Here is a 27,741-nt window from a genome sequence, read left to right on the forward strand (position 1 = left end):
GGGCTTCCCTTGTGGCTCAGCTGGTAAAGAATCCTCCTGCAATGTGGGAGACCTGGGTTTGATCCCTGGGTTGGGAAGATCCCCTGAAGAAGGGAAGGGCTACCCACTCCAGTATTCTGGCCTGGAGAATTCCATGAACTGTACAGTCCTTGGGGTCGCAAAGAGTTGGACTGAGCTCTTTCATGAATGACCATTCCCAGTCTGTTTCAGATTTTATCTCTTTTGACACAAGCTGACACTAGGAGTTGAGCGCTTTTCTCCTCTGGATCCTCTCACATGAGCACCTGGGGCTGTGACGGCCTGTACAGGGCCTGGCCCTGAACAGCCATCAACACAACGGGTAACAGGAGCCTTTCTTCTCAGACATGCAGCTGAGACATGCATCTCCCCCCACTCTTCCTTGCAGGAGGCCAGGGGTGGAATCCAGGGAGGGTGAGGATGGTGCTTGGCCAAAGCAGAGAAGAGGTCTCCCCTCTCTGGGACCTCCAATCAGCTGCCCCTTGAACGTCACAGAGCAGAGCTGCAAGGCGGAAAGACGGAGTGGACGGAGCCCCATCTCACAGGAGCCTCTCCCTTGAAAAGTATCAGCGAGGAGTGCTTGTATCGCACTTGCTGCTCAGGTTCCCTGCAAAGCCTGTGGCCTAGCTGGTGGACGTCTGGGGTCTGGGTTCTGCGTCCTAGGCCAATGGGTCCCCATCTTTCAGTCTCACGGAACAAACCCCACTCAACCCCACTACCACCAAATTTGGGAACCAATACAAAGTTGACTATTTCATCAAGTAAGAAGTTTAATGGCGGGGCCGGGGGGGCGGTGTGAAGAACACAGAATGACCATCATTTCATAAAATAAGAACCATTTTTTAAAAAAAGAAAGAAAGAAAGAAAGAAAAGCCATTTTAGCATCCCAAATGAGGAAGCCATCATCTCTGAATCATGGAGACAGCCTTGCCCTTGAAGTGACCGCCTTTGGAAGGCTCCGGTGCTACTTTTACTTGCCTCATTTTGTTCTGATCTCTAACAGTCTTCAGACCAGTCTCTGAGGTCCATCTGCCGCTATTCGGGGTTCTCTGCCTTTCTCCCCAAGTTATGTTCTTGGCTTGCCGTTTTCTTACTCAGAACTTCTGAATTTCTACCTTTCCCAGAAGGGCTCCTCTGGAAGTTTTCCCAGAAGCAAAATGCCAGGGGATGGCAGTACAAGAAAAAGGGATTTAAACTCCCACTTTTAGGGCTCCCACTGCCAGGCTAATTCTCAAGAGCAAATGATGTTCCAGCGGTTGTGAGGGGGTGGGTGTTCTTTTTCCCTTTTGCCTCCAGCTAGACTCTCCAAAGGTCTGGCTTATTTGGCCCTCCTGGCCAAAGCAGCGTGGGTTCTGCTGGGTAATTTGCAGATCTGGCTAGTAACATGGGAAAGTTACAGGCATCTTGCTGGGCCGTGACTCATTCTTTACGGAGCAGGCACAGAACCTGACCCATGGATACCAAAACTACTCAAGCTCCCCTGGACACCTGCATGAACCACCCCCCTCCACCCCCCATCTTGGTGCCCCAAGTCTGCTCCACCAACAGTGGCAGCTGGTCAGGAGCAGTGGGGCGTGACTGTGAAGTCAGGAGACCACTTGTGACCAACTGATATTTATACACCCGGAGAGTGCTGCCCCCTTCCACGTGGTCACCTTGGGCATCTCTGCCCAGGTCCTGGCAATGCTGTCTTTGGTCAAAGCATTATTAAAAGCCCCTCTTGGGAACTGACTTGAGAGCCCGATTATCAGAGAAAAAGAGTCACACACTCACTTTTTCTTTGTAATCAGAAATCGCTTTGTCACCCAGCTAATTCCCCACACTTGCCTTCCAATGACCTTGGTTGCATTAAAAAGGAAATCCACCCCCATGGGGAGAAGATGTGTCAGCAGCAGGCGTGCTCAGGGAAGATGATGCAGATTCCGAGGGCCCACTGAGGTGGAGTGAGGGATGGAGACATTGCTAGGCTGTGCCTTGCAGGGAGTCAAGTCTCACCATGGTTGGAGTCTTGACTTCACCCAACCCTCCCATGTACGCAAAGAACTGGGGTGCTGTTATCCTTATTATCCAGAGGCTAATGTCTCGTTATGATGACAGATCTACCAAAGGAGCTAAGCTAGGGCCTCAGACTCCCACACAGGGAGTGTCCTGTTGGACTGGTCAAAGAATTCCACCTGTTTAAATCAAGATGTGAATATTGACTTAAAAAAACAATAAGTAAAACATCTAGCCAACAGATCATCCAGTCTCCTCCCCTTGTGCACAGTCACGTGACCATTTCCTCCCAAATGGTCAGCATCTGCTGACTGGACATCTCCACAGAGAGGGAAGACTGGAGCCAGGGGACACAGAGAGGCCTGATGGTAAGTTGGGTCCCTAACTTCTCTCCCCAACAAGACACTTTGGGGCCTCGGGGTCTGCACCTGGAAAAGGGGGATTAGGATGGCCTTCATCCACCTATGTAAATGAACCCTTTCTGATCCCCTACATCCCTTCAACAACACAGCAGAGGCCGAACTGTATAAAATGCAGGACGGCAGTGGAGAGATGGCGTTAGGAATCATGTAGACCCTTATCTGACTCTGACTCCACAGTCCACCAGCTGATCAACCATGCAGCCAGTCTGGGCCTTGGTTTCAGTGTTTGTACAGAAAGACGCCCTGGGTTGTTGCAAGGATTCGGTGAGCATATGTCTGCTGCCTGAGAAGGTTGTCTCTGAATGAGATGCCCAACCCTAAGCACCTCCAGCCCTGGGTGAATGCCCCCTTACTGCCAAGGGTGACCCCTTGGGCACCCTCCCCTGGAGCCCTGACCCCCTTCTACCCCTAGACCTGCCAAGGCAGTAAGCAGCCAAGTGGAGACCACCCAGGTTCTTGACAGCCTCTAAAACTGATAGTATAAACAGTGACAAAAAGGGGAAGCAAACAATTTCCGACAGGGAACAAAGAAGACGGGGGAACCCTTTGTCACCCACGAGGGTGTCTAGCACAGCGGACAGGGAGGTGGTTCTGGGTTCAAATCCTGGCTTTGCCTTGTTTTAGCTCTGTGACTTTGTGGATACTACTCAACCTCTCTGAGCTCTGGTCTTCTCATCTGTCAAATGAGAAAAATATGTGTGCCTACTCTGCAGTACTGTGGGGGTGCAAAGACAAAAAATGGTAAAAACATGCAGTGCTGTGCTTGGCACACAGTAAACACTTAGATATGTGTTAGCTCTTAGGGTGAGTGAACCAACTTTCCAATAAGTGCAAGTTAGCTCACGAGGTGCTGCCCCATGCTGGAAAGGTCAGAAGTAAAAAGGTGAGATGCTGTCCAACGTGGCCCCGTACAGGTCCACCATCTGCTCCCCACTGATATGAAATGATGGATTCCTTTTTTTTCCTAAAGGGCAAAGTGTACAACAGTGAGCTCAATCCAAACAGGTTCCCCTTCTACTTACATACCCCTAGCAATGGAGAACTCACTGCTCTGAAAGAGTCCACTTCGGAGTACAAAACATCTAGGTTAATCAAAGACACTCGTCTTTGCCCCAAATTACCCTATCCCCAATAATTCTATTTTGGAATGAATCTAAAGCCAGCAACCTCTGCCTTCTTAAAGCAAATACAGATCTGAGACTAAAGCTGAGATTCCTGTGCCAGCATCAAACTCTATACAATGTTACACAGTTTGCTGACACCCCAGATTGGGTACCTGGTGCTTTGGCTGTTGTGTGTGGGAAGAGGTCAGGATGCTGGGAAGGAAGCACAGAGCTGGGAGCCCCAGGAAGTTCTGGTCCCTGGCCTAGCCCTGAATAGAGTCTTGTGGTCCTGAGTCTCCCAGTGTAAACACCCAACCCCACCTAAGGCATCCACAGCAGGATGGGTGGCCCTAGGCCCCCCAGGCAGCCCCTGGAGACTGCATCTACCTTTGACCTTGAACCCAGAAGGCCTGGCCCAAGGAATAACAATAAGAAATGTCACCAGACACAGCTCTCTTTGATGGGTCCCGACCTTGGGGATTGGTGTCAGAAGACACACAGAAAAGCCAGATGGTACATTCCAGGGTCACGGTCCACCACAGAGAGAAGCCCAGGGCCCCTTTCAAGTCCTTTCTCCAGTCTGTCTGCGCCAGGGCGGCAGTGGGTGGGAGGCCGAGGAGACACAAGATTAATGGTTTCCGAGGCAGGGGGGCAGCCGCCCACTCGTCCAATCAAGCTCCTCCAGCGACTCCCCCAACCTGGCTCTGCCGGGCGTGAAGCCGAGAAAGACTCGGGAGGGAGGGAGGCCAGCCCTTGCCTGCCCAGGAGAGCCGGGCTGCCTCATCCACTGTCAGCTCTAGCCCTGGGAGCCCAGCCTGCGGGCAGACCTGCACCAGGGTTTGTCTCAGCAGTTGCTGCTGGCAGAGGGATGACCCACTCTGGCGTGCTGAGCTGAGCACCGCAGGGGCCAATGGGGAGCAGGTGGGCAGGGAAGTGGAGAAGGACAGAACTCTTGTCTCTGGAAGTCTGTCTGTCCAGAGCACTTGCTTCCAAGTTTGTAGAGGATCCTTTTTTCATTTTGATATTTTTCTTAGGTGCATTTGCGAGCATGTTTACTTAAGTCAGTTTCGTCAACTTTTTAAATTAAAACTGTTTTCATAGAGAGCACATACTTCCATACAACCAAAAGGGTAAGGTCGAAAGAAAAACATCTTTCCCAATTCCAGGATTCCTAAGAAGGTTCCCCAGAGGTAACTCAAAGGACAGCTTTTTGTGTCTCCTTCCAGAAATTCCCAAAGCATATGCCCAGGATTTGGAACTTTAAAAACCCATATCTATGATTTGACTATATATGCTACTCAGCCATCTGCTTTTTTCCGCTTAACTCTATGCTGTCTGTATTTCCATGGGCTTCCCTGGTGGCTCAGGGGTAAAGAATCTGCCTGCAACGCAGGAGATGCAGTCCCTGGGTTGGGAAAATCCCCTGGAGAAGGGAATGGCAACCCACCCCAGCATTCTTGCCTGGAGAATTCCACGGGCAGAGGAGCCTGGAGGGCTACAGTCCGTGGGGTCATGAAGAGCCAGACACGACTTAGCAACTAACACTTTCACACTTTCCGTGTGAACCTAGGGCTTCCCTGGTAGCTCAGCGGGTAAGGCATCCACCTACAATGCCCAGGAGGGTTTTTTAACATCAAAACCTTTCTTGATTCCCCTCTATCATAATCCTGGTACCTGTATTCTTCATCAGTTGGAAAATACATAGTAAATTCACAACTCAGTCATACTTTCACATGAGTTTGCAGGTTTCCTTCCAATGACTGCAGAATGCTTACAGAGAATGCTAGGGCATCATGGACTTTGTGAGGTCCTGACAATATCCCTGTGTGAGCATTTAATAAGTACTATTGTAATAAAGTTTCCCGTAGCCCTGTAAAGGACGGGTTATCATTTCTGTTTTTCAGACGATGCCAGTGTGGCACAGAGGTCTGGTGACTCACTCAAGGCTGCCCAGCAAGCAGAGCCAGGGGTGTCGGTGAATTCAGCCCAGTCTGACATCAAAGGCTCTGCCCTCCCCACCGCATCATAGAAGGACGGTCTACTCCTGTGGGTCCACTAGCGTGAGTCAGGTGTCAGGAAATGATTCCTTCTCCTTCCTCTTTGGAGGCCTTCTCTAGCCTCGCCAGCCTGGCCAGGTGTATTTATGAACACTGCAGACCCTGACGCTGACCTCAGGTCGGGGCTGGCCAGTCAGATGCTGACCTCGGCCATGGACTGCAGCAACTGGGGTGCTGCCTGAGAGTGCCCACAGGGTGGGCAACAGGGCAACGTGTTTTTTGTTTGTTTTGGTGCTAGCCATGGGGCGAGGCACCAGGAGGGGAGGGCCCGTGGGAGCCAGACAGAGCACCTGGTGATTACTATCATGTGGCTCAAATCGCCCACCTTCTCCTCCACATGTGCTGGGAGAGGAATTCCTTGCTGTCTCCACCTTGGTCCCCAAGAGCACAGCACCGCCTAAGCGATGCACAAGGAAAGAAATATGAAGAGGCCCATAAGCCTGCATCGGGGACGGATGGCAGGGGAACCATGCGGAGGGGAGGTCTCCTTGCCTAGGACCGTCTATTGAAACCCTCAATTCTTTGATATTTTTAAAAGATTGGAATTGTTGAGTCTGTCCAGCACCCCTACGATTCTCTGCCTGACCTGGGCATGGGTACAGAGTGTGACAGTGGAATAGAGAGACGGTGACAAGCCCTAGTTGGTTCTGAGGTTCAGAGATCAGGTCTTCCAGACCATGAGGCCTGGAGGCCCTCCCTGAAGCCAGAGGACAAAGAGGATTTACATTCAGAAAGTCAGGCCGTGCACAACCAAGCGCGGGGCAAGGCCGGGCCTGGCTTCTGCACGTGAGCTACAGGACTATAGACAAGGCCCTCATCCTCTCAGGGCCTCAGTTTCCCCATCTGTCAAATGGGGGCTAAGGTGGCCATGAGCCTCCTGGGTCTTCCCTAGCCCCCAGGATCTGCCTTTTCCCTCTGGGAAGTAGGGAGTCCCACTTACTACCCATGCGGGGCACTCAGGGACTGAGTGGGCCTGGCTTGGCTGCCAGGGGTCCCTATTTTCTGGGACCCCTCTGGTCCAGGTAACTTTAATCTCCTGCCATAAAGGTATTTCATGCAATATCTAGATGTCATAACATGCAACATTTTTTAGACAAATACATTTACAGACCCTGTTCAAAAAAAAAAATCCATTTCAGACCACTGTAACTATTTATTATTATTATTTTTTTTTTTACTATTACCACCATAAAGTACTGGCAAAGTAAAGACTTAGGAGGTCAGGAGGGGCAGCAGAGGGGTGAACAAGGCTGATGGCCGTGAGCACACTTGGGGCATCTAATCAGGCCAAGCTGAGCCCCTTCCCAAGGCGATGAGAGCCTTTTTGCTGAGGGGTGCCTGTCCTCGGTGGGTGGGGGGGGGGGGGGCGGCGGCAGGGCAGGTCCCCTACTGTGGTCCCTAGTCCTTCCTGGGATTGCTCTGCTGGTCAGGGGTGGAGCTGGATTTACACGAGAGGGAAAACCTCAAAGCCAAACCCAAGCCTGCTAAACACCGGCCACAGCTTCAGACAAACCAAAGCCGGCTCCCTCGCCCCATGCCCTGAAGGCCACGAGCAGGAAACCCGCCCTCGGCACATCCCCTCCGCACAGGCTATGTGGAGGCCCTCGGAGGCACCAGCCAGGAGCTCCAGCTCAAGCAGGAGGACCACTCTTGGCTGTTTTTCCCCACGAAGGCCGACGGTGTCCTGGGCGGCTGAGCTGGGAGCAGCGAGCGGGTGGGACTTTACTCCTCCTCTTGCCCGACGGACACCGAGGTCCACACTTCTGGAGGCCCTGATGCCCTGCTCAGCTGAGCCACGTGCCCTTCTCAGGGCTGTGCTTCCCGTTCCTGGGGCAGCTTGGGACCACGTTATCGGGGTGGGGGAAATGTCAGGAAGGGGGGGTCTGGAGGACTGCGCTGTTTCAGCCAGATCTGGAATTGCGGCCTGGCTTTTCACGTGGATCCCCGTCACCTTGAGCAAGTCGCTCAACCTCTCTGGACCTCAGGGTCCTCTTCCCTAAAAGGGGGATCAGTTCAGTTCAGTTCAGTCGCTCAGTCATGTCTGACTCTTTGCGACCCCATGAATTGCAGCACACCAGGCCTCCCTGTCCATCACCAACTCCCAGAGTCCACTCAAACTCATGCCCATCGAGTCGGTGATGCCATCCAGCCATCTCCTCCTCTGTCATCCCCTTCTTCTCCTGCTCCCAATCCCTCCCAGCATCAGGGTCTTTTCCAATGAGTCAACTCTTCACATGAGATAGCCAAAGTACTGAAATTTCAGCTTCAGCATCAGTCCTTCCAATGAACACCCAGGACTGATCTCCTTTAGGATGGATTGGTTGGATCTCCTTGCAGTCCAAGGGACCCTCAAGCGTCTTCTCCAACACCACAGTTCAAAAGCATCAATTTTTCGGCACGAGGGACCCCTAATTTACTGAGGCATCACTGATAAAGAGATCATGCCGGTGAGCCCCTGATCAAATGCCAACAAAGCAGCTCCCTTCCCTTCCACGTGGCTAAGATCTGGCACTCCCCGAAATCTACTCATGTGGTCAGGGACCATGTGACACTCTCCCTCCAACATCCCTGAAGGCCAGGGTTCCTGCCTGCCCACACCCACATACCACCAGGCCCCTTGAGTCTGGGAACACAGGGGCCCAGCCCGTAGCTGCTCATGGGCATGCTGTAATCGTAGCGGCAAGAGCAGGGCTTGGGGGCCCCTTCTTGGTCCCACCTGCTTGCGGGGACCCACTCAGAACTGCAGTAACACAGGGCAGAAAGGCTTCCGAAGACTTCTCAGGCTCTAAATCCAGGCTGCAAGGGTGGTGCTGGGCAGATGGAAACATGGTGGCCTTTAGAGAACCAGGGCATGTGTAAGTCAGTGGGCTGTTCCCAGTGTGTGTCAGGGCTCAGGACTCCTCAGCCCCTCTAGGCCCTGAATACTCACAGCTTAACCCCCTGCCATGTATACCCTGGAGGGAATCAGAAAAACTAGCTTCAGACCTCACCCACTCCCTCAACCAGGCACTCTTGGTCAGTGGACAACCTGTACAACCGTACAGGTGGCCTATTGTCCAATGCACAGATTTTCTCAAAAGGTATCCAAGCTTTCACCTCTTATTTATTGACGGTTCCTCCACACCTGGCCCTGTGCTGCAGATTCACAAATAAATGGGACTCAGGCCTTTAAGGGGCTCAGGGTAATGGGACAACATTCACAGAGAGGTGGGAAGGAGGGTGTAATTCTCAAGGCTGCCTCCTCCTTGGCAAAGTCATTTCTCAACAGACCAAGAATTCAGAGAATGAAGCGAGCCCCCAGTGATGAGATGCGCCCTTGGCCTGCAAAGCTGTGCGGGTCTAGCCGTTCCCAAGTCTGCAGGCTGGCGGTCCTCTCACCGCTAAAAGCGGGCTGTCTGTGACCGAGTCTCTGAGCTGGGCCTCTTGATGCCAACGGTCTGAGCCAGAAGCAATTTCCAGGGAATTGCCAGTGCAGAGACCTCTGAGGCCAGAGAGGGCTGGGGCCTGAGAAACCGGTTGAGATGGAGTCCAGGAGAGGCTGGCGCACTCTGGCCCTCTCCTGGGTCTCTCCTGTGCTGGGCGCTGTGGACCACAAGCTCTCTACTTCCCACTTTCCTGTGGCTTCCCCAGCCACTGCAGCACGGCCAGTGTAACCCCAGGGCAAGCTGACTACAGCATGTGCACTAACGTGGGGATGCTCCGGAATAAATATTCCCCCAACTCCCCAAATCAGAGGAACTCTTGCCTCCTCCGGCATGGCTACACTCCCCGGCATTTCCAGGAAGAGGAGCCACCCTCTCATATGGTCTAAGGGACCCACTGCAGCCACCACACAGGCTGCCTCCACCCTGGAGTTTGGCTCTGCTTAGCATCTGCTCTGATTCTCTCCTGACCTCACCTGCGCCCGCCTCACCCATTCAGCCACATTCGTGACTGCAGGAGTCCCAGTTCCTCTCCTGGCCTGGAGGCTTGAGTGTGCCTCTCCACCAGGGCCTGTCTCCCAGGAAAACGAGTGCTTTCTGCCTCCTGCTTTAGACTACTACAGTTAAACCCCATGGGCAAGGGTTCAGCAGGGAAAAAGCAATCATCTTACAGTCTAAGGAGAAAACTCACCTTCTGCTATCCGGGAAGGTCATGAGTTTTGATAAAATTTCAACAGGGACATGCCTGGAGCCATGGGAAAGAAATACTGAAAAAACAGCCAAAAAAAAAAAAAAAACAGCCAAAATTTCTTGAGCACTTACTCTGTACCAGTGTCTGCTTTAACTACTTTATAGTGATCAACTTTTAATCTTAACAGCATTGAAGGGGGTCACTGATGATGAATCTGAGGCACAGAGAGATTAAGTAACTTATCCGGGGTCACAGAGCTGGGATGTCATGAAGCCAGACAACGGTGTGATGGTAAATATTTAAGAACCGGCTGGAAAAGGCAGACTGATTTGCCTGTTTCTGTGGTATAAATACTCCCACTGTGGTCAGTTTCAAGCTACCAATGTGACATGATAGGTGCTGTGCAGAAAGGGGCAGTAATAAAAGTATTCCCACCATACAGACATACTAGATGCAAATTTAGTTCAAGTACATAAAGGCAGTAAAATATGAGAAGTAGTGACTTTTGCCTTTTCATACTGTTCATGGGGTTCTCACGACAATAATAATGGAAATGTTAATGACCCAGATGATCACGATGGTGTGGTCACTCACCTAGAGCCAGACATCCTGGAGTGTGACGTCTAGTGGGCCTGAGGAAGCATCGCTATGAACAAAGCTAGTGGAGGTGACAGAATTCCAGCTGAGCTATTTTAAATTCTAAAAGATGATGCTGTTAAAGTGCTGCACTCAATATGCCAGCAAATTTGGAAAACTCAGCAGTGGCCACAGGACTGGAAAAGGTCAGTTTTCTTTCCAATCCCAAAATAGGGTAACACCAAAAAATGTTCAAACTACCACACAATGCTGCTTATTTCACATGCTAGTAAGGTTATTCTCAAAATCCTTCAAACTAGCCTTCAGCAGTATGTGAACCAAGAAATTCCAGATGTACAAGCTGTGTTTAGAAAAGGCAGAGGAACAAGAGATCAAATTGCCAACAGTCTTTGGATCATAGAGAAAGCAACAGAATTCCAGAAAAACATCTACTTCTGTTTCATTGACTATGGTAAAGCCTTTGACTGTGTGGATCACAACAAACTGTGGAAAATTCTTAAAGAGACGGGAATAACAGACCACCTTACTTGTCTCCTGAGAAACCTGTATGGGGGTCAAGAAGCAACAGTTAGAACCAGATATGGAACAACGGACTAGTTCAAAATTGGGAAAAGAGTACAGTCAAGGCTGTATATTGTCAAATTGCTTATTTAACTTATATGCAGAGTACATCATGAGAATGCTGGACTGGGTGAAGCACAAGCTGGGATCAAGATTGCCAGGAGAAATATCAACAACCTCAGATATGCAGATGACACCATTCTTATAGCAGAAAATGAAGAAGAACTAAAGAGCCTCTTGATGATGGTGAAAGAATAGAGTGAAAAAGCTTGCTTAAAACTCAACCATTTAAAAAACTAAGATCATGGCATCCAGTCTCATCACTTCATGGCAATAGATGGAGAAAAAGTGGAAACAGTGACAGATTTTGTTTTCTTGGGCTCCAAAATCATTGCTGATGATGACTGCAGCCATGAAATTAAAATACTTTTACTTCTTGGAAGAAAAGCTATGAGAAACCTAGACAGCGTATTAGAAAGCAGAGACATCACTTTGCTGACCAAGGTCTGTATAGTCAAAGCTATGGCTTTTCCAATAGCCATGTATGGATGTGAGAATTGGACCATAAAGAAGGCTGAATGCCAAAGAATCGAGATTTTCAAATTGTGGTGTTGGAGAAGACTCTTGAGAGTCCCTTGCACAGCAAGGAGATCAAACCAGTCAATTCTAAAGGAAATCAAGCCTGAATATACATTGGAAGGGCTGATGCTAAAGCTGAAGCTCCAATACTTTGCCCACCTGATAGGAAGAGTGGACTCACTGGAGAAGACCCTAATGGTGGGAAAGACTAAAGGCTAATGGAGAAGAGGGTGGCAGAGGATGAGATAGTTGGATGGCATCACCAATTCATGAGTGGATATGAGTTTGAGCAAACTCCGGGAGATGGTGAAGAACAGGGAAGCCTGGTGTGCTGCAGTCCATGGGGTGGCAGAATCAGACACGACGTAACAACTGAACTGAACAACAACCAAGTGAGTTTTGAGTACTTATTACCTTTGTTTTTAAGACAATGTATTAACTAGTAAGTTTATATAATTTCATTTTTAATAACGATTGTGTTTAACAATCAGCTAAAAAAATCCTGAAAATTTAATGCTCGACTCTTCTGAGCCAGTTTGAGCTGGTTCCCGTACACTACTGGGGCCAGGATTTAGACTCAGTCAATCTGGAGCCAGAGCATTCCCTCCTAATCACTACACTATACTGCCCCCAAGAAGGGCACAGAGGTCCACCTAGCCAGCCAGGTCTGCCCTCATCCATCAACAGGGCAATAGCTGCTGCGGGGCCAGGGCCCTCCTGACACTGCTGTTCCCATAGCCATCTACTTCCCTCTTATGCCCCCAGAATGCCCCTTTACCTATATCTGATCTCCCTAGATTAACCCCACCAACATGCATCAAGCACCTACTCCATGCCAGGTGCTGCTCTAGGCAATGGGGACAGAGATGAAGCTGATACTCCAGGGGCTGATGATGTAGTGGGAAAAGATAAGTAGATATTCAAATCCAACAGGTTACAACCCAGGCAGGGGCAGGGGCAGGGGCCAGACTGTTGCTGCAAAAAGTGAGATTCCTTCCCCCTGGAAAGGGTCAGGGATGGCTTCATCAGGAGGGGAACATACGAGCAGGGTTTTAAAAGATAAATAGAAAGTCTCCCAGCAGACTGAGGGTTGGGGATATCCATCAGTACAAAGAGGGGAGAGTAGCTCTGAGGTGTCTATTTAGATAGACGCCAGCCATAAAAAAAAGAATGAAATAATCCCATTTATGGCAACATGGATGGACAGAGGGATTGTCATGCTAAGTGAATTAAGTCAAACAGAGAAAGACAAATGGCATATGATATCACTTATATGTGAAATCTAAAATATGACACAAACTTATTTACAAAACAGAAACAGACTCACAGGCATAGAAAACAAACTTTTAATCACCAAAGGGGGAATGGGGAGTCGAAAACAAAAAAGGAAAAAATAGACGAATGTGTTGTGCCGACTGAGGAGGGGACTGGACAATGAAAGGGAGGTGGAGGAACTGAAAACACGCTCTGTATCCTGGCTGGGGGTCTCTGCGTCAGTGGAGGGCAAGACAAGGAAGACACAGGGAGAGGCAATCCGGAGGACCATGCTGCAATTCTGTTTTGCATGTGCTGGCGGGAGGTCCACCTGGGAGCCCAAGCTGGACACAAGAGTAGGATTCTGAGATTCAGACTTAGGAGTTATTGGAGAGCAGGTGATGAGAGAATGGGGAGGGCTTGAGATGGGAGAAAATACAGCTTCAGCATATGTTGATGACAGACTCAGAGGGAGGCATGAAGGGGTACCTCTGGAGGTTGCCCATGGCCCCTTGGAGGATGAGGCCAGGAAGACGAAAAGTTCCTTTCTCCAGCTTTCCTTTCCATGACACAGACTGAGGGCATGGGGGGCGGGAACATGGTCCAATTCACTGTGAGCCTTCTGCCTCTGCCTATTTGGAATAAGACATGTCCAATTTTCCTCTCTGCCTCCTCTCCAAACCTTACCTATGTGTCAGACCCACACAGTTAAGAAGGGGTGGTCTGAAAGCTGAAGTTAGAAGGCTAAAACTCTAGACCCAGTGAGTGACAGGTAACATGTGTAACACTGGTTAGACTGGAGGTACGCAGCAAGCCAGCCCCTGAGCAAATCCCAGCTTTGTCAGCTGTGTGACCTTGGGCAAGTGACCTAGCATCTCTGTACCTTAGTTTCCTTCCCTGTGAAATGGGGATGGTAATAGGACCTAGTTCCTATTTTCCGATTAACCCCAATAGGGTTATTGTGAGGAAGCAGTGAGTTAACACATGAAATGATCTTAGGACAAAGCCTGGTACCCAGTAAGTGCTCAATAAATCTTAACGGCGGTTACTATTACTATTATTACAATTGTCCACCTCTGACTCTGCAGTTTATTTTCAGCTGTCTCCTCTTCCCCAAGACTTTTCTTCCAGCAAATCCTTAAATGATCCCCAGGGAGTCAGGTATCTTAAAGAGGAGAATTTGAACAGCAAGTGTCAATCGGGCTCCGAAAATAGCGCTGGCCGTGGTGGTTCTGCACTTCCAGCAGCTGGAGGGAGGGCTTTTCTCGGGCTGAGTGAGGCCTGAGCACTGCCCAGCCTGTCTGGAGGCCACGGCAAGCCACGGAGGTGATGAGCACCCTGCGTGTGTTCGTGTGCATAGCGGGAGGTCATTGGCATACCAGACTAGGAAGTAACTACAGTGCTAAAAAGCGAGGAGTGTGGCTCTGAAAGGCAGTTCTGAAACCATAGCTGCTTTCTGAAACCAGGGTTCTGCACCCAGTCCTCTAGGATCCTGCGTTTCTACAGGTTCACCTTCTGGGATCCTCCACACTCCGTCCCACCCTCAGGAGGCTCTGTAGCAGGACGGGCACCCGTGAGGTGCAGTGCCATTGATGGCCTGCAGGGGGCTCTAGAGCTCTTCCATTCCCCATACTCTGGGCGATGAGGGTACCACGCTTAAAACAATGGTTGTGTTTCCCTAGGCTAAACCACTATGCTGCCCTGGAAGGCAGGTGAAGGAAAGCTGGGGTTCGCTGGTCCCCTGTTGGTGTGTCCCAGTTCACCCATGCCCTCAATTGCGTGTATCAGGTTCGGGCCCTTGTCCTTGTTACATTACCACCTAACACTGATCTGGGCTGTTTCCCCCACACCCTCTTAGGGGATGTCTCCAAACGGTCAGCCTCCGCCGCAAGTGTAGCTTCCAACTGCTGGGGTGTCAGCTCCTAGTAAGTAATCCACTCCCTCAACCTGCTTGTCAGAGAAACATCATGCAGAGACAAGTTCCCTAAAAGACTGCTTACCCTGTTCCTCCCTAAGGCAACATTCAGTAACTCTGGGTGCTGTGCTAGAAGACCTCATTCAGCAGACGTATTTACCTTATTGCTACTCTATCAATATATCTGGATGATGGAAATGACTTGTACCCACTAACGTCTAAGGACATGACCAACCTAACAAGGTAATGTCGGCAAAAAGTTAATGATAGTCATTTAAAAAACAGTTTGAAAAAACTGCATATAATTGTTCTTTGAAGCTTTGTAAAAAGTAGAAAAAAATAAGGGAAATGTGTTTCTTGATCAGATCAGTTTAAGAAAAACACCCATGGGTAGGGTTGCCAGATTTAGCAAATATCACATGGGACATACTTATACCAAAAAATATTTGTTGTTTATCTAAAATTCAAATGCAACCGAGGGTCTTGTATTTTACTGGGCAACTTTACCCACAGCCCAAGGATAGAGGGATTCATTCAGAGGAAATTTCCTATTCATCACCTTGGGTCCCAAGTCATAATTCCTTCTATAATCCCCTTGTGTTACATATGGAAACCCAAGCCACATTGATCTCATTAAACGAAGTAATCAGTTCAAGCACCCCAATCTCGCTCCTGAGTAGGAACTCTCATTGTGGAGTTGTATCAAAGGAATGAAAAGTAACTCCCAATAGATAACATCAAAAAATTAATAAGAACATCAAACATTTAATGTACACCCACTATGTGCCTGACACTTGTAAATTACCTTTGTTTAATCTTCACAGCCACGCTGGGAGGTAGATTCTATTCTGGAAACTAAAAGAAGAGTATCTACAAGTCTAATTTCAGTACTTCTTGCAAAGGCATGTAAATTTCTGGTCAATTACTTCCCAGGGAAAGAAAGGGGAGGGAAACAGAGAGACTGACTCCACTCCATCAACAAACCAGCTTATTCATAATGCAATGCCAGGTCTGTTGCTATTTGATGATGTGCCACTTCCACAGGAAACTGTCTTAATTTCAATGAATTATCACTGATTTGTATGGGGCTGTGGGAGAGAATTGGGTGGGAAACCCGTGTAACAACCTTCAGTAAGTTGGCCTTACAGCTGAGGAAGACGTGTTACACTTCGGGATAATAAACAGCTCATTTGCTGTGAATAAAGGCACACTCAAGCCACCCTGAGCACTTGGTGACAATGACATGCAGATTCCAAATGTTCGCTGTAAGAAAAAACACCCTTTCTCCTAATCCTTCTTAAACTCAACAAGACTGATTGGTTTTTATTATTCATGAATTAATTTTTTACTCAGGGTCCAACAAGGGAATTGAAGCTATAACGTTTCTCACCGATGGAGGGGGGGAAGAAAGCAGATCTCAGCCTGAGCAGCACAGCCAGAGTTTTGCTGGGATTCCTTGTGGGGTAGGACGTTTTGTTTGTTAAATCAGATAATAATCAATTAATAACCCAAAGCTTTGGGTTGTTGGGTATTTGGGGGGGGGGTGGAAATTGAGTAAGAACTTGAGTAAGAATATTGAAGTAGAAAAAAATTACAGACAGTCCTGGGACCTTGGTATATTCAGGTGGCTCTGATTATGTTTGGCTGATAGTATTAGGCTGGTGTCTGAGGCTGTCTCCTATTTCCAAGCCACACAAACAAAAAAGGGGGGCAGCGATGAGAGAGGAAATAACAAAGGCCAAGCCAATTTCAGAAGTAACGCAGAGATGAGCAGTTTGCACGTGAGCAGGTCCAGGTCCGGGTGTCGCCATGAAAAGTCACAAAAGGGTCACAGGGATCCAGAGGGGTTGGCTTCCGGACACCCTCCCTCCAATCTCTGCATCCAGAGAGCAGGCTGAGGTACCCAGGAAGAGAGACAGAAAGCCCTGGGAGACGCTGAACGGCCGGGAAGGCGATCAAGGGTGGCAAGGTGACTTTGCCTCTCTCTTCACCCCGCTCTGTTCCCAGCTATTCACATGTGCCAAGTCATAACCCCCTCGTCCTCCATGTGCCTTTGGTCTGCAAACTTCTCCTGAGATCTCAGCCAGAAGAACTAAGGAACACGGGGGCAAGGAGAGGCAGAGCATGGCATGGATCTCAGGTGATCGTGACAGGAGGGTCAGAATCCTTTACAAGAAACATCTCTGCCTTCCCAGTTCAAAGGCAACACACCCGGCATTTCTCAAGGGGGCCGTGTGTCGAGCACTGTATTCTCCTTTACCCGTCTGTTCATATTTCAGACACCAGGCATTTTCTTTGCTCCTGGATGAATTTAGACATGCAAACCTGAAGCCTTGGTATGTTGTGCTTGCAGAAAAACATTTACTTTTGGAGGCAAGACACAGCAACCCTCATCCAGTTACTATGAGGGAATGGTCATGAGAATTGCTCGGCGCTTTTGGGAAAGAAAAAGCTGCAAGCTGTTATTACTGTTATAATTATTACAACCATTGCATTCTTGCTATTACTTCTGTGAAAGAGGTGTTCTTTCTGCCAAAGCTTGTTACCCTGACTGCTTAGGTAGACAATGTCAACATACCCAAGGGACAAATGACAAAGAGTGAGGCTAAAGGAAAAGGATAGATACTGCACTCTGCATGCGGACTGAAGAGATGTCTCACCGTCAAAAGGAATGTTTCCTCCCTATCGATTAGGATGGCAAAAACAAAAGCATACACCGGCTCATTCACTCACATCACCAGGATCCCACACTAGAGCTCCAAGTGTGAGGAGGTGAGAGGGCGGAGAGATGGAAAAACTGGCTTCGAATAAAGTGTGGGCATCCTGACACCCTCTCAGCCGTACCTCCTCGGGTAACAGATGACCAACCTGGAGTGTGCTTTCAGCAGGAGGTTTTTACCCTCTTAGCTGTCCCCACCAAATGCAACCAGTGGGTCAAGGTCTTGATGGCTGAAGAAGAATGAGGTGGCCTGTAACAGCCATTCTGCTTTGGGACTTCTCTCAACTAATCATGCTCAGTACCTCGAAACAGTTCCAACACACCCAAACACTCACACACACATACTTACACACACGCTCAAGTAGACACACACACACCCTATACTCCTTCCTCTAAAACATATAAAACCAAAGAGGGATAAAACATGAACTAGAGCAAGTTGGAATGAAAATAAAGGGAAAAAATAAGTAAAGACAAAGGAAATGTTAAATTGAAAGATATGAGAGAATTTCATTTGAAATGTCACCCTTCACATCCTCAACCCCCCAACTACAGCGTTTCCTTAGGACTGTATTTTCTTGTTCTCTGTCTTTCAGAAACCAAGAACACGGGAAAAGACCAGTGATGCTCAAAAACCTTTTGCTGGGTATCTTTTTAAAAATACAAGCCAGGTAAAAACACCAAAAACATAAAGGTAAGTAAACATAATACTTTAAGAATTGTATAACAAGAAAAGGAAAAAACATTATGAATGTAAGTCATTTTAAGCAGTTAAAAAAATAAAGTTAAAATAACACTTAGCATTGGGGTTTTGAAACTCACAGCTTCCTAGATAGGAAGACTTGACTCTAATTGGGCACTTCACATTCGTGCAATTTTAATGCAGTGTTTCAGTAAACACTGACGGTCAGGCGTGAGGCTGGCTGCTACTGTAATCGGCAGGAGAGGACTCTGATATAGTTTAAAATGAAAATTGATCACATTTAAAACCGGGAGATAAAAACAAAACCTTGTTGGAGTTTGTTTAACTGCCTTTTGACCTCTGGATGAAATGACATTGAGAAACAAAATAACATTATCCAGAAAACCATTCCCAGAAAAGGCTCAATCCTGGGGACTCTGAATGACAGTGTTGAAAAGATGAACATTTTTAAAGTCATAAGGAACACAGGAGAGAAATTTAAAGGCGGGGCGGGGGAGAGGAAGAGAAGGAAAACAAAATTCTTTGGGACTAAAACGTGTGTAGGTTAAAAAGCATGACAAATGAAGATGAAAAAACAATTACATCTCTAACCCCCAGGAAAACTTTTATTTGGAGCTTATTTTAACCCGAGACCACACAATCCTGAATTTAAGGCATTTAGCCAATAGATTTTTTTTTTTTAACCTCATCCAGTTTCATATCGAAAGTCCCATGGGCAAATGAAAACCAGTCTGATTTTCCTTGACGTAAGAACACATTTGACCTTTAGCGATAAGACTGTCGATGGGCATATCCAGGGAGAGAAGGGTTAGCCGGGAACCTGGGGAAGAACTGCCTGCCCCTTTGAGCGTGGCCATCTGTTCTCCGGGAGAAGGGCAGCCCGGCCTGCTCGCCCTCTCCGGGGTCTGCCAGCCCTACCCAGGCCCAGAGAACTGAAGAAAGCCTCTTAGGAAAGACTGAACTCCTCCGATGTCAGGGACAGCCAGCCCCCTTGGGTCGCTCTGGGCTCCCTCCCACACCACGGAAAAACCCCAAGGCGCACAGCCCCTCGCTGGAATGTGGCCACAGCCTGACCTCAATCCAGGCAAGGGGGAAAAGGCAGGTCAGCAGGGGCCGGGTTTAAACAGCAGAGCCCCTCGTCTCCCCTCTGAAAGGGGAGCCCCGCCGTGGCTCTCACACACCTGCACACACAGACACTTTCCTAGGAATGGATTCGGCTTTTGATGCTTCGGGGTTTGGAGACATCCTCTGTATCAAGGGTGTTAACGGCAACAAAAAAGGGCTTGACACTCCCTTAAGCCAATGCTTATAAGTAGAGGGGCTATTAAAATCCTTTCTGTTCTAATCCTGATCCTACAGAAAGGCACAGTAGGTAGGCAGACACACCAGTGCACTCACAGGAGGGGTGGGGGGCGGGGGCCATGCGTGGGCTCCAAGTTTCCCGCTTGTCTGGTTTGTCGGTGTCTTTCGTTGCGTGGCTGGTTGTGGCGGGGAGGGGGGTGTGTGGTCTCTGCTCCCAAGGACAAATTGAGCCCGTGTTCTCCTGCAGTCTGCCCCCCACACATCGGGAGTGAGGGCACCCTGCAGAACCTGGGAGCCAGCCGGCAGTCACAAGGAGGCCCCTCCAGAGCCCTGCTTCCCCCAGCGAAGCCCCTAGAGCCACTGACCAGCATGCACCCACAGTCTTCCAGTGACCTCCTTCCAGTGTGGCCCAGGAAGTGTGCCAGGAAATACTCCAGCCTGCCAAAGGAGGGGGGGTCACACTGTCACAAGTGGTAAGGGTCACATGCCCAGTGGCCTAGGGAAGAAACACGCCCCCAGTGACTGACCTCTCCCAGGCACTGCCCTGACAACCTCTCCCAGAAAGCAGTCTGGCCAGGCCACCCCCTTCCCCGGGACAGCCCTGCCATTATTAGGGAAAGGTCAGCGGCCTCACTAGAGGTGCGGGGAGCGTGTGTGGGTGGGTGGGAAGGGTTAATCTGCCGGCCAGCCAGCACAGGGGTCACTCTGATGTGTAGAGAAGTTGAGCATCCCAGTCCCCCAGAGCTGGTCTGCTAATTACATTTGCAATTATAAACACTGCAACCTCCCTGCGCAGGGACCTGGCCACACCAGCGGATGGGACAACCAGGATGTGAGCCCGCCACAGGCCACCCCAGCCACACCGGGGGACACCGGGGCCAGCAGAAGCCCATGGGGCCCGTGGACCCCTCCTCCGAGGAGTGACCAGGCATACGACGGTTCCCCGGAGGTCCAAGGCTGCTGGGCCTGAGAAAGGGGACGGTCACCAGAGAGGAAGTCCAATCAGAGGTCACCAGCACTCGGACCTTCGGTTTATCCCTAGAAGTCAGCAACTGGCCTCAAGGGCAGGAGATGAGCTCAGATTTGTCTGCTCCCAGCCCATTCTCAAGCTGAGCCCTTCGGGGCTTCCTGGCCTGGTCTGTGGACCCTCTGCTGGCGCCCCACACATCCTCTGGTGGAGGACATTGGAGGCTCAGCACTCAAGCTGTGCATTCCCCAGGGGACTCTTCGGCCAAAAGCCACCCAGCTTCAAGCCAGAAGCTCCCAGTAAAGCTGGGAGGAGTCCTGACGAATTTTGGGCAGACCTCCTGGTCAAGCTGGAAGACAGACAGAGCTGAACGATGGCCGGTAGGTGTGAAAAGGCACCAGCCTGGGGTGTTCAGGGTGTGGGCTGGACTTTACTTTGAAGGAGTGGATTAGGCTCCGCATCTCTGCTGTTCTGTCCTCTTAAATGAGAACCACAAAAAAATCATATTGAGAAAACCACCTAAAGCGTCTGGAAGACACATTCTAGGGAAGGGCGCTGCAGAACCTGGTCAAAAGCATCTCGGCTCTTGTCTAAATGTCTGACTGAACTTGCTTTCCTTTTGAATCCTGCTCCCTCACACAGCCAGCTCCATCGCCCACCCCCATGCAAACACGCTGGCAATGTCTCTCCTCCCCACACCTTCCTTTGGGCTGCCAGGCTTGTACAGACCTTCCCAGTCGCTGTGCTCAAAAGAAGCTGGGCATTTTGTAGAGGACTGAGGAAGGGGCTTAAAACAAAAAAGAAAAGAAAACATTTGGCAATATGTCCCATTATCAGGAACACGAATCAAGCAGACAGTCACAAGGGCCCCCTGGGCTAGAGCCGGGACACTCGGAGAAGGCAGGGTTGTGACATGCAATCTCTGTCACAGCCACTTCCCTCACAGAGCTTTCCCCGAAAGTCCCCTCTGTCTCTCCTCTCTCGGACTAAATGGAATATGTATTGATTCCTCCAAATCAATAGAATGAAAAGGTTCTTGTTTGGTGGGTCAGTCTGTTTCTTCATATATGTTTGTTTAAGAAACATCTTTTTCATATGTTCCAATTGTTGGTAAAAATCGAGGACTGTTTCTAAAATGGAGTTGCGGAAATGAGCTCCGAGAGGAAATTTCCAGTTGATGTCAAGATCTCACTCAGCTGGAAAGGGCCTGGCCCAGGACTGGGGCCCTCGCGGTGACCTCCTGTTCCCTGCTAAGCTTGTCGCCCTCAGGCCTGAACGAGCCCATCCTCTTCCACGGCAGCCCACACCTTCCAGAAGGGGGGAGCAGCCACAGAAAGGTTTATTTCCTAGAGCCCCTCCCTCAGAAAACCAAGATGAATGTCCTCCCGCTGATTTATTCTTAAATGTACCATTAAAAATTAATTTCCCCCTTTGTTTTTCTCTGGGTCACTGATTCTGAATTACCATGTGGCATTTTTCCTACGTGTGAACCCACATATTTTACCTTCGGGACAGTTTGTTTTCTGCTTCTTTAACATCAGCAAAGTGGTCATCGGATGGTGGGTGACAAAGCCCCCACAGCCCCCACCCCCGACTCCCCGGATTGTCTGCCCAGGGTCTCCATCGGGTCCGTCCCTGACGCATTTGTACACAGGCCCACACAAGCCAGCACGCTCACTCCGACTCTGGCTGATTATATATGTACATAAAATATTGATTAGAAATGCTAATGGAGTCACCTACAGGATCGGCTACAGGAAAAGGAAAATGAAGGAGAGAGAGGTATGAAGGTCCCAGTGTATCTGTGTGTGTGTGTGTGTGTGTGAGTGAATTTCTCACCTGGAAAGTGAAAATAACACTAAAATATTAAAGATCACTCTCGGTATACTAGCAGGTGAGAGGGAAGCCTGGGGAGTTCTTCCTCGCTGGACTGTGGTCCCTGCACCCTTGGGTTTTTTTTTTTATTCAAGTCCAGAAATGTCAACTAAGGCAAATAGGTAGAAACTATCCATACAGAGCACGCGAACCCACCTACTCTTGTATATGTTCCCAGAGAAACCTCGGCACCAAAATGGATGGACTCATGCTACCGTCCTTCCAACAAACCAAAGAATGCATTCCTGTGTCTTGTCACTTTGCTGCCAGGGGGCCTCTAACGCTACTTTTTGTGGAGCAGAGAAACACCGGGGGCGGGGGGCTGGTCAGAAGGCTGCCTCCCCCAACGGCAGCCTCCGACCTCAACAAGCTTGTCCTTGGCAATTTTGTACCCCAGTAACCATAGCAGAGGTACACCTTCTCCAGGAGGCACGCACCTGTGTGTGGGGGCCCGGCTCACTAATGCTTGGACTGCTGCCCAGCAGGTTTGGGACTCTGAGAAACAGCATCTCACTGGGATGCTTAGATCCTCTGTAGACGAAGCAGGCACCTTTCTGGCTTTTCCTGTGCCCCATGGAGGGAGAAGCTAATTCTTTGCAAAAAAAAAAAAAAAAAACACCAAGAAGGCTAGGGAGTCCAAATCACTATCAGGCTTACTTTATAATTGATTTCCACTTCAAACCCTTCCCAGACACCCAGGACCTCAGCTACCTCATTCCCCTTTGCCGCTTCCCTGACATTCCTTCTTTGCCCATATTTCTCCTCAAACTCAAGCCAGGGTTGCCGTCAACTCGATGAATTACCCAGCTGCTAAATCCCCCATCTCTCCTTGCTTTCCTGGTCAACATAATCAAAAGATGTACTTCCCCATATGAAATTTCATATTTATTGACTGTGACTTGAGCCAGGGACAAATACATAGATATTTCAAGCTCAACTAAAGAAGTCACCTCTGGAGAGGGGAAAACTAAATAATTTAAATATCCAATATTTGTCTTACTTGGTAATTTTATGTAAGGAAATGCCCCACAAGCATCACACACAGTTCACAGTCTCACCTAACCGGGAGATTTCTTTGGGGGCTCCCCCTCCCTTACGGAGGGAGCACCACAGTGTGGAACAAACCCCACCCCAACTGCACCAGCCATACAAGCTGGGATGGGTATAACCTTTAAAGAGAATTAAAAGCCACTTTTCACACTGATGGAAATGTGAATCCAAGATGCCCCTCATCTCCTAATCCAATCGCCTCTTCTGACACTCTGTTTCAATTCTGGCGGCACCTAAAGGACCCTCTGCCCGGGGAAATCGCCAAACTGGAATCAAAAAGGTCAGCGTGGAGGCTGGACCGTGCGGTCCCTGCCCCCAGGAGACGCTGCTGTGGAGTCGCCTTCTCTCTCACGCGCGGTCCACCTGGGGTGGAGGTATTCTGTTCAGCGCGGGGCGTAATCACACCTACAGGGACCCCACGTTATCCAGAGTATTGTTTTAGGGATGTCGCGGTTCCTGGGAGGAGGGGAACGAAACGAAAGGATGACCGAAGGAGAACTGACTTTGGTAGTTCAGCTTGCTTCGCGGGGTGGCGGGGCTGAAGAGGAGGAAGAATAGCAAGAAGTTTAAGCAGGTCCACGAGAATCTGGAGTTTTCATTGTAGTATTATCTGAAGCCTTCCGGGGGAACCACACGGAGTGCGCCCACACCCAGACGCCCCGGACACCTGCCGGGAGCGCGGCGGCGCCGGGAGCGCCCGCGGGGAGCCCGGGACAGGTACCTGGGCAGGTGGGGCGACGATCGCGGAGGGCCCTGGCAGGAGAACGGCGGGTGGCCGGAGCAGGACCGCGCAAAGTCAAGGATGGTCGCGCGGGGCAGCGTTCCACCATTCTGGGAATCAGTTGTGCGCTTCCCCACTCTGCGCACTCGGCAAGCTGCCCGAGTCCCGCGACCTGCGGTTACCCGGTGTCTAGCACCGCAGCCCCCGCCGGCCACCCGCGGGCACGCGGCTCAGACGACCCCAAGTTCCAGGGAGGCGAGCGCAAAGCCGCCCCGGGGCACGGAAATCACCCGGCACGGCCTCGTCTAAAGCCGCGAACCAACTTTGCCTCCGCTGCAGCGTCCAGCCGATTGTCCCCACTCCTGGCGGGAGGCGGGCATCCCCTGGCGGGGCGCTCTGGGCACAGTCTAACCTGGCCGCGCCGCCCGCACCCCTGAGGGCGGGTGGCTGGGGGACTTGGGTCCGCCGCGCCGCGTGCGCGCCCTCGGGGAGCAGCTCTGGGACCGCAGCGCGAGACCGCGCTCGCCGCCCACAGTTTGCAAATCTGCGCGGCACGTTCAATTTCGCCCCCTTGCCGGGACCGTTTCTGGTCCCCAGTATGAAAATAAACATTAAAGTCAAAGGGCCCGCAGGGACGCTTTCCCGAGTGGGAACGGGACATCCTTGAGACATTCCCGCACCTGTTCTGGGCTCGCTCCTCCCCATTCCACAGAAACTCAAATATTTTCTCCCCGCGGGGGACGATCGGAGTGAAGGCGAAAAGCTCTGCTCTTACCTAAGAGTGAGGGTTTGTCAAAGGCGGGGGGGTGGGGGTGGTGAGGGAAAAGTTAGAGTCGGGTTCACCCCCAGAAGGAAACCCAGAAAAGTGTGCGGTTTTCCCCTTCCGACGTCCCCCCCAAGTGCCCTCACCTTCCCCCCACCCCCCAACCCCGGGGTCCCTGCCACTTCAAGAATGCCTGGAAGAAGAACTGCGACACTCAAGACAGAGCCGGCCGGACAGGCAGAAGGACAGACACAGACGGAGAAGCCGAGCACCTACTGGTTGTGGTAGCCGAGGGGGTCAGGGACGCAGAGTTCGGACACGTCCATCAGTCCCGTTTTAGCATTCCCAGTTGGTAGAGAAAAGGCGGCGGGGAGATCACGCGGAAGAGCGAGTGAAGGGCACCGGCGAGGCGCGAGTCCGGGCAGGGGCACGGTGAGCCGGCCGAGGCGGAGTGGGTGGATGGAAGCGCCGCGGCGGGGCGCGAGGGAGGCCGAGAGCGGTGCGCGCCCAGCCCAGCGCTCCCGCACTCGGGCACACACTCCCGTGCTGGCAGAGGGGATGCGAAGCGGCGGAGGCGGCTCGGGCACCAGAGACTTGGAGCCCACTAACCCTACTGTAGCTTTAAGGCTCGGAGACTGATGTATGGTTTGGCTCCTATTGGCTATCTCTCAGGGGCTGGACTTAAAGTGACAGAATCGAGCTGGGGTGGGGGGAGGGGGGTGAGCCAGAGAGACTTCAATGGAACCAGGCGCTCGCGCGAGGTCCCCACCTCCGGAGGAGTAGGAGAACTGTGCTCTAGAGCCGCAAGGCCTGTCCTCTCGCCATTAAAGAAAAAAAAATTTTTTTCTCTTTTTTAGCCCAACTGGCTGGTGTGGCTGGGGACTTGAAAGGTGTGCCCTTTATATATCCTTTCCACCCCCAACCCCCAATCTGATCTTTTAACTGGCAGGTCTAGCAAACTCACCTCTCAGCTCTTTGGAAGGGGTATGTTTTTAAATTTAAAAACGAGACCCATTTCTCCTCCCGCCTATCAAAAAGAAGAGGCCAGCTCCTTAGAAATTCAGAACCTCACACCTGGTGTTTGGTGCACAAAAGTGCAAAGGGTCAGGCTCGTTGGTGAGCCCCAGCAAGAGAGGGACTGATTCCCTCCCCAGCTCTCATCACCTGGGCCAGTGGATTCTGAACAGCTCTCGTACGACTAGACGGCAGGGCTTGATTCTATAAAACACTCTCAAGATGTATACAGTGATGTTCTCTTCATTGACAACCCTCAGAAACGTTCCCAGGACACAGACACAAGCAAATAAATTCCTGTCTGCTTAGAAAAACACAATTATGGTTAAAACAACCAACTTACCAGCCACATCCACTTCAAGGCACAAGTAGACACTTCAACATACACACCTGAATCCCCAGCTACGAACATACCTGCATCCCTGTCTGCTGCTCTCTCCATGAACCCGAATATTACTGTACTAAAACCAGCTGTAAGTCGATCCCCAGTCCTTCTTCTGGGGCTTGTCGTCTTTTGAGATGTGCCAGCCACAGGGATAATAATCAATTTGATGGTTCAAATGAGTGTGGGGAGGAGATAGGTATAGAATTATTTAAAAGGGAGGGAAAAAAAGCCCTCAAGAGAGACCACCACCTTATTCTCCTATATTCTACAAAAGACAATGAGCAGTAGGGGGGAAAACATCATTTTATCATCAGAATAAAGTCTAAATGGATTGTAACTGCAGTGTTCAAGCACTTCAGGAATAAAAGCAGGAGGCTTGTGAGAAACCCCAGGAGGGGCCGGACGCCCGGGAGGGGCTGGGGAATGGGCAGCAGGACGGCAGATGATACTTGACTTGGATAAATGGAAGCTCGTGCAGGCTGGGAAACCGAGCTGAGGTTTTTCCTATGTGCTGAAGTGGAGGACCGCGTGGGATTCTCCAGGCTCGGGATGCCGGCAGGTATCTCACAGAGAGATGGATGAAGATGTCGGCTCTGTCAGTAGAGCCCCCAGCAGCCCTGGATTTTTTTTTTTTTTTAATCACATAGGTACTTGGTTACATTGGAAATGGAAAGAGGGTGCAGGGATCCAACCACCATGTGTTGCCAAGACCTCAAACTGGTTTCTCTGTCTCCTTTCTGGCCCCTGGAAATCCACTCGCTAAGCACTTAGCAGCCAGGAAGCACTTTGTAAAATGAACATCCAAAGTCCCCTTTGCAATTTGTTGCAGTTAGGAAAGAGACCCCAGTCCTTCCCCGTGGCCAACCAGCGTGCCCCAGATGACAAGCCCCTGTGTGTCTCCACACCCCGTCTCAGCCCATGAGATGGCCCCCTCAGGCTTTGTCCCTGCCACCCAGGATGCCCCAGCTTCCAGATCACATTGAAAGCTTCTGCTATTTGCCTTGCTTCAGGTAATTTATTAGTTTGCAATTATACATATATTGGTATGACTAATACCACCCCCTGCACATGCATGCGTGCACACACACCACTAGATTGTAAGCTCTATAAGGGTAGGGACCGTGTCTGGTTTTGTTCACTGAAGAATCCCCAGTGCTTACCAGTGCCTGGCACATGGCAGTTGCTTGATTAAAACCTTGTTGAATGAAATGTCAGACCATAGCAGTTTAGAGTGGGGCGGGGGCCGTCTGCTGTCGGGACAGGCTGGTTGCCCCACAGGGACTTAGCTCCTAACAGGTTGTATGAGATCCACTGGGCTTTTGCGGTGGGTGCGCCTTTTGTAAACTGGAGATAGAGCACACTCAGTGGAGCGTGAAAAGAAAGACAACTTCACAGCTTGGAGTGGATGCAAAGCCACTGGGTGCAAATGAGGGAAAGCAGAAAGTCTGTGTTGGTTCAAAACATATACACACTACTGTATATAAAATAGATAACTAATAAGTACCTACCGTATAGCAGAGGGAACTCTGCTCGATATTCTGTGATGGCCTATATGGGAATAGCATCTACACAAGAGTGGGTATTCTATAACTGATTCACTTGGCTATACAGCAGAAAAACACAACATT

The sequence above is a fragment of the Dama dama genome, chromosome 12 (assembly GCF_033118175.1).
Source record: "Dama dama isolate Ldn47 chromosome 12, ASM3311817v1, whole genome shotgun sequence".
NCBI lineage: Eukaryota > Metazoa > Chordata > Mammalia > Artiodactyla > Cervidae > Dama > Dama dama.